At 39.0% G+C, this 8325-nt stretch overlaps 1 pseudogene; it reads left to right on the top strand.

Annotated features, from left to right (window-relative positions):
* The first annotated feature begins 3827 nt into the window (after window positions 1–3827).
* On the top strand, window positions 3828–4353 carry LOC122732769 (annotated as a pseudogene).
* Window positions 4354–8325: the final 3972 nt, after the last annotated feature.

The raw sequence follows: 8325 nt of genomic DNA, 5'->3' as shown, positions 1-8325 counted from the left end.
ACATTTTCTTCTTATGTTCTAATACAAAAGAAACTTCTTAGTATTCCTATTCAGTTCTATCCATTTATTTTTCAGATGCAACTTTTAACTATTTAATTCAGATATGTTTGTCTTTCTGCCTGAGATTGTGTCATATATTGGATGGAGTGAGAGGTGTCCTTAGAGTCAGGCAGACCTGGGTTCAAGGGTGTGTTGGAGCCAGCTCAAATGGGCTCATGAAAGTTGATTGTTAAATTTTTAGTGTGAGCGTTTACGTGGCAGAATTGACAAGTGCTCTAAATCAGGGTTCAATGCATAATAAGCTTAAAATTGTGACTCATACACTTTTTTGGAGAGTCGGTTGTTAAATAATTAACAGTACACACTTGACTGGGTTTAAATTCTACCTCTCATACATACTCTGTCGTTTGGATAAGGCACTAAACCTTTCATTGTCCCAGGCAACTCTCTTAAATATATTACAGCTCATTGGATCAGGAAGGAAGGAAGGAAGGAAGGAAGGAAGGAAGGAAGGAAGGAAGGAAGGAAGGAAGGAAGGAAGGAAGGAAGGAAGGAAGGAAGGAAGGAAGGAAGGAAGGAAGGAAGGAAGGAAGGAAGGAAGGAAGGAAGAAAGGAAGGAAGGAAGGAAGAGAGGGAAGAGAGGGAAGGAAGAGAGGGAAGAAAGAAAGGAGAGAGAGAGAGTCAGAAAGAAAGGGAGGAAGGGAGGATTTCTTAAGAATTTTCTAAGTGCTAAAAATACAAATACAAGCAAAAAGACGGTCTTGCCCACAAGGAACTTACATTCTATGGGAAGGGACAATGAAACAAAAGGGAGCTGGAAAGCATTGGGAACGGAGGAGGAGATGAAGGTAACCAGTGGTGCAGGGGGATGATTTTTGAAGCCCAGAAGCCGGGAATCTGTTAAGGAGGAAAATGAAAGTCAGCTGGGGCCCCTCCACAAATAGGAGTTTCAGAAAAAACAGATCATGGGCTTGCGCCTTCCATAGGGATGGACCACCCAAGTTGAGAAGGTTACAGGCATAGTTGGATGTTCCAGGGGGAGGAGGCCTCCTGGACCCAAGGGAAGTTCCATGATGAGACAATGTCAGAGGCCTGGCTCTGAAGTCCAGAAGCCAGAAATAGCCAGAAGGGAGGGGAAAATGGAGGAGGTCCTTGAAAGGATGAAATCACAAATCTCCTTTAGTCATCTTTCTTTAATGACATGTAAAGCCTTTCATTCTTAATATCTTCCTGTCCAACTTTTTGTGATTCAGTAAACTTTTCCTTTAAAAACTTAATTGCTGGGGCAGCTAGGTGGCACAGTGGATAGAGCACCGGCCCTGGATTCAGGAGGACCTGAGTTCAAAGCTGGCTTCAGACACTTAACACTTACTAGCTGTGTGACCCTGGGCAAGTCACTTAACCCCAATTGCCTCACCAAAACAACAACAACAACAACAACAACAACAACAACAAACTTAATTGCTTAAGTTAGGATAAGAAGAGGAGCTGATCTGAGGTGGGGAATGTCTTTGTATCAGATAATGCAGATAAGGGTCTGATATGTGGGGAACTAAGAGTCAATCAACCAACAAGAATTTATTGGCCATCTAGGTGGCGCTATAGTGGATAAAGCACGGCCCTGGATTCAGGAGGACCCGAGTTCGAATATTACCTCAGACACTTGACACTAGCTGTGTGACCCTGGGCAAGTCACTTAACTTTCATTGCCCAGCAAAAAAAAAAAAAACACAAAATAAAACAAAACCAAAACAAAAGAATTTATTAAGCACCTACTTTGTCCTAGACATTAGATTAAGTTCTAGAGAGACAAAGGAAGGCCAAACATAGTCCCTGCTCTCAAGAAGCTCACAGTCTATTGGAAGAGACAACATGCAAGTAGCAATGTACAAACATGATTTGTTGTTGTTGTTTGGTTGTTTCAGTCATGCCTGACTCTTTGTGACCCCATTTGAGGTTTTCTTGGCAGAGGTGCTAGAGTGGTTTGCCATTTCCTTCTTCAGCTCATTTGACAATTGAGGAAAGTGAGGCAAAGGGGGTGAGGTGACTTGCTAATGATCACACAGCCAGTAAGTGTCTGAGACCAGATTTGAACTGAGGGAGATGTTTTCCTCCAGAAGGCCAGGGGCTCTATCCACTGCACCACCTAGCTGCCCACAAACACACTATCTACAGGGTTATTGTTATTGCTGTTATTGTTGTTGTTAGCCCTTTGTTCTCAAAGAGGATTGAGACTTCAGGGTGATATCATGACTTGCACTGAATCCATTTAAGTGAGGGAGGGCTGTACAAAGTCGCCAACGTCATTCTTTCCTCCACAGCCATCTGAGTTCAGTGGCAAGATATATATCAGGATGACTGAAGATGGCCCAGAATGCTTTTTTTTGGGGGTGGGGGGTGAAGGAGGGGAAGGATGGGGATGGTCAGAAAGAGCAGTTTGGCAACCAAGTGGAGAATGGACTGGAATCAGAAGAAATCTGAGGCAAAGAGGCCAACTCAAAGTCTAGTCTAATAGTCCAAGTACACATATACACACATATAAATGTGTATGTGTCTGTGTGTCTGTGTGTGTATACATATACATATACATATATCTATGTCTTATTTTGTACAGCTTAGTGATTTATCTATATACTCACCATCGTATATAGTCCAAAGGGAAGAAAAGAAATTCTACCTTTCTTTGGCTTAATGATCTGTGCACATGCTAGACATTTAATATGAAGTTAGCCAAGAGCATGAATTCAGAGTTGAGACCCATTGGAAATTGACACATCACAATAGCATCAAGTAACTTGGACTGGCTGGTGCTACCCTTCCGGATACCACTTCTAAAGGGACTAGAAAAAGGGCAGTCAAGAAAAGGAGGCCGGACTACTTCAATTTTGATCTTCTGGCTTGGAAAAAGTGTGAGATCCCCTTTCTTGGGTGCACAAACCTGATGAGTACCTGAGGGCTAAGCATCCTGTGATCCAGAAACAGGTCTGTGGGGTCTCTTCTTTCTCTCTTACCTCCATTTAATGAATCAAACCTTGTGCTTTGTGAGCTAAATAGGTCTTTCCCTGTTGGTGGAGCTGTGAACTGATCCAACCACTCTGGAAAGTATTTTGGAACCATGCCCAAAAGGCTTTAAAACTGTGCATACCCTTTGACCCCAGCAATACCACTACTAAATCTGTATCCAAAGAGATCATAAAAAGGGAAAAGGACCCACATGTACAAAACTATTTATAACTGCTCTTTTTGTGATGAGCAAAGAATTGGAAATTGAGAGGATGTCCATCAATTGGGGAATGGCTGAACAAGATTGTATATGAATGTAATGGAATACTATTGTGCTGTAAGAAATGATGAGCAGATGGATTTCAGAGAAACTGGAAAGACTTACATGAATTGATGCTGAGTAAAATGAGCAGAACCAGGAGAACATTATACACAGTATCAACAACATTGTGTGATGATCAACTATGACAGACTTAACTCTTCTCAGCAATACAATGATCCAAGACAATGCCAAAAGACTTACGGTGAAGTTGGAATGCAGACTGAAGCATACTATTTTCACTTTTGTTGTCCCTTCTTTGTTCTTATTCGTGTTTATTTCTTGTGTTTTTTCTTTTTTACCTTTTGTTCTCATTAATGTGGAAATATGTTTAACATGAGAGTAATGTATAACCTATATCCAATTGCTTGCTGACCTTGGGAGGAGGGAGGGAAGGGAGGGTGGAAGAAAATTTTGAAACGCAAAAAATGTCTTTACATATACTTAAGAAAAATTTAAATAATATATATTAAAAATAAATAAATAGTTCTTCCGGTGTTCCACCATGGCACAAGATCAAGGTGAAAAGGAAAACCCCATAACTTCGCATCCGAAAGCTCTGACTCAACATCTGTGTTGGGGAGAGTGGGGATCGCCTGACCCGGGCTGCCCAAGGGTTGGAGCAGTTCACAGGCCAAACCCCAGTGTTCTCCAAAGCTCGCTATACTGTCGGATCTTTTGGAATCAGGAGAAACGAGAAGATCGCAGTTCACCGTACAGTCCGTGGAGCAAAGCTGAAGAGATTCTGGAGACGGGGCTAAAGATGTGAGAATATGAGTTAAGGAAAAATAAATTCTTAGACACAGCAACTTTGGCTTTGGGATCCAAGAGCAGATCGGCCTGGGGATTAAATACAACCCAGGCATCGGCATCTACGGCTTGAACTATGTGGAGCTGGCCAGGCCCGGTTTCAGCATTGCAGACAACGATCGGAGGACAGGTTGCTCGGGCCAAACACAGAATTGGCCAAAGAGGAAGCCGTGTCCTGGTTCCAGGAGAAGTATGAAGGCATCATCCTTCCTGGCAGATAAAGTCCTGTTTTCTATAAAAGATCAATAAAATGATCCGTGGGGAAAAAATAGATAGATAGATAGATAAATAAATAAATAGATAAATGAATGAATGAATGAGAGAATGAATGAACGAATGAGTGAATGAATGAACAAATAGAAAGACAGACAGACAGACAGATAGATAAATAGATGGGTCTTCCCCCTGATACACACACACACTCATACACACAACTAGTTTCACAGTAGGCATACTGTGAAAAAGAGGTACACAAATTACCATTTAAATAAATATATATTTGCTGGGAACTTTTTTTTTTTAGTGAGGCAATTGGGGTTAAGTGACTTGCCCACGGTCATACAGCTAGTAAGTGTTAAGTGTCTGAGGCTGGATTTGAACTCAGGTCCTCCTGACTCCAGGGCTGGAGCTCTATCCACTGTGCCACCTAGCTGCCCCACTGGAAACTTTTTATATATTTCTTCTCACTCAAAGATTATATGTTTATTTTTATCATTGTCCCTTCATCTTTTTCACTTTCATTGTTGTTCACCTGGGTTTTTTCCAAGCTAGGTAAGAATATAAAATGTCATCTGTATTTGGACCAACATCCTAGTCACCAGAAGTCCCAGAGTGACATTCTACCTAATACTACTATTGTAGTATCCAAAGTCATTCATGAATGAGAATATTTTTCTTAAGATTTGTATAAGACCTCCTTTTATACAACTGATTTTTATATTAATAGTAAAAACATGGTTGGCTCTCATCGAACAGTTTTATTGTTCTGTCCTTCTAAGGAAGAGTTCACTTTCATATCCCAAAGGGTTCTTTAATTTTGCATGAAGTGAGGCAAAATGAACTGATCAGAATCAAAAGAATGAGATACACAATGACTACAGCCTTGTAAAGGATGGCTATTCTAGATGATGATAAAACAAATAAAAATCTTAGGTTCATCCTTTTTTTTAAACAAATGGAAATTACTAAAGCATAAGTTTCTATGTATAATCAGCTCCATTGTTCTTCTTTGTTATTTTACCTAGCTCTTTTCAGGGATCTTCCACTGGATTTGCATGGATTTGATTGGGTGTAAGACAGGGGTTTGCATGATATTTAGCAATAAATTTCTTTTCTAATTCAAGGAATTAATTGCTTCCCCCTTCATTCCTTATCCATGAGCAATGAACAAATCCACTTACAAATCAACTGCACAGTCTTATTATTATCTTTTTGCCCTTTAATGAAAAATGTCTAATCTGATGGCATTGGGATCAAGCTGATTCCAGTCACTGACTCCTACACATTTGAAGTCATGACCTTACTTGATTTATGGGTATTCTTATAAAATTTCCACCCCTCTAAATCTTGTTTCTTTTCTCCCCTTACCCCCATCAGGGAATTAACATTCTTCCAGCAGAGAGAAAAGATAGATTGCTATCACAAGTATGATAGTTTCTTCACTTCTAAGTGTAGACAGGACCTCACAAATGGTATGACTCATGTTTCTTTGTAGATTTTCTGCTGCCTACACGCTGATGTCATAATCAGACTCTAATATCAGTGAGGTGAATGTGAGTTCACATCAATGCTGGTTCCAAGAAGAGGGAAGCCAGGAAGAAAGGAAGGAAAGGAGGCAGCCATGTAGGAAAAATGAATGGGTTACATAAAAGGAGAAGATGAAGTTCCAATTCACCTTTAATGTAATGCTTAAGAATATAATGGATCAAATAAGTGCAAAGAATAATTAATAACAGGGCTAACATTTATATAGTGCTCATTGTTCAGTCGTGTCTGACTCTTTTGTGACCTGGAGGACCATAGTCTTCATGGAATTTTTAGAACTAGTTTGTCATTTTCTTCTCTAGTGGTTTAAAGCAAACAGAAGTCAGTGACTTGCCCAAGGCCACACAGCTAGTAAGTGTCTGAGGGCTAGATTTGAACTCAGGTCTTCCCTGCTCCAGGCCCAGTGCTCCATCTGCTGGGCCATGTGCTTACCACTATGCAAAGAACTTAAAAAATATTATCACATTTTGATCCTTAACAAACTTTGGGAGATGATTGCTATTATTATTCTCATTTTACCATTAAGGGAAACTGAGGCAGTGAGATATTAAGTTACTTTATACAGTGTCACACAGCTAAAAAAAATCTGTGGTCGGAGTCGAACACAGGTCTTTCTGACTCTAGGCCCAGCACTATTCACTGTACCATCTACTTGCCTCAATCCTAGATATTATTGTTATTCTTATTGCTATTATTTGATCACTCACTTCCATTTCTGACTCTTTTTAATCGGCATAGTTCCCAACCAAAGACTAAACACTGGTTCATTTTTAGAGAAAGAAAGAATAATGAGAAAACTTGTTGATTTGGTTTGGGATTACACATTTTTTCCTAAAATGTATTTAGGTCAATGATTTTGTCTTTATTAGAGTTATTAGTAAGTAGAATTAGTAGAATTGGAATTAGTTCTTAAATTTTTCAAGTGTCAGAAAACTTTCTATTTCAGAATAATTTGAGCAAAGCTGCCCCAAAATTGATTAATATATTAACTAACATTTCATTTCTGAATTAATGAATATTTTTAAGGAATGTGATTTTATAATTTTAGGCTATACATGGTACTAACATTCATCATTATTGGTCTTTCCAGACCAGCTTTAATAAGTAAAGATCATTTGAAATTAGTAGACTTATAGAATCAGAAACACAAAACTTCCAAGTTGAAAGGCACCTCTGGGATTATCAACTTTAATTCATATCTAATCAAGAATTCCCTCGATGACATTACTCTCAAGCAGTGTTCTAGCCTTTGTGGAAAAATTTTTTGGTTTTATAAAACATTTTAAAATTTTTATTATTTCTTTACTTTTAACATTTAAAAAAAATTTGACTTGTAATTTCTCTCCCTCCCTTCATCATCTCCCCCACCCACTGAGAAAACACGCAACATGATACCCATTAGATATATGAAATTATGTAAAGCACATTTCCAAGAAAAATAAAATGAGAAAATTATACTTCCATTTTCATTCAGAGTTCATTTAAGTTCTCTCTCTGAAGGCGGATAGCATTTTCATCCTGAGTTCTTCAGAACTGATCATTGTATTGATCAAAGTAGTTAAGTCTTGGGGGCAGCTAGGCGGTGTAATGGATAAAGTACTGGCCCTGGAGTCAGTAGGACCTGAGTTCAAATCTGGCATCAGACACTTAACACTTACTAGCTGTGTGACCCTGGGCAAGTCACTTAACCCCAATTGCCTCAACCAATAAAAAAAGTAATTAAGTCTTTCTTTAATGAATATCATTACAATATTGCTGTTACCATGTATAATGATCTGGTTCTGCTCACTTCAATTTGCATCAGTTTATATAGGTCTTTTCTGTTTTGTTTTGTTTTGTTTTTTGCAGGGCAATGAGGGTTAAGTGATTTGCCCAGGATCACACAGCTAGTAAGTGTCAAGTGTCTGAGGCCAGATTTCAGCTCAGGTCCTCCTGAATCCAGGGCCAGTGCTTTATCCACTGTGCCACCTAGCTGCCCCACCTTCATTATTTCTTATAGTACAATAGTATTCCATCACAATCATATACCACAACTTGTTTGACTTTCCTCAATTGTTGGACAGCCCCTCAATTTCCAATTCTGTGACACCATAAAAAGAGCTGCTATAAATATTTTTTTATGTATCGGTCTTTTTTTCTTTTTCTTTGATCTCTTTGGAAAACAGAACTAATAGTGGTATTTTGGGGTCAAATGGTATGCACAGTTGTTGTCTGGAATGGTTGGGACAGTTCAGAGTTCCATTCACAGCTTCAGGTGCATTGGTGTATCTATTTTACCTCATCCCCTCCAGCATTTGTCATTTCTTTTTTTTTCAGCAACAAACATTTATTTTATTTTCAAGTTACATGTAAGGGTAGTCTTCAACATTCATTTATTTGTCATTTCTGATAAATGTGAGGTGGTACCTCAGAGTTGTTTTAATTTGCAT

Source organism: Dromiciops gliroides, chromosome 6, assembly GCF_019393635.1.
Source record: "Dromiciops gliroides isolate mDroGli1 chromosome 6, mDroGli1.pri, whole genome shotgun sequence".
In the NCBI taxonomy this organism is placed as follows: Eukaryota; Metazoa; Chordata; class Mammalia; order Microbiotheria; family Microbiotheriidae; genus Dromiciops; species Dromiciops gliroides.
This window is presented reverse-complemented; position numbering and strand designations above follow the sequence as displayed.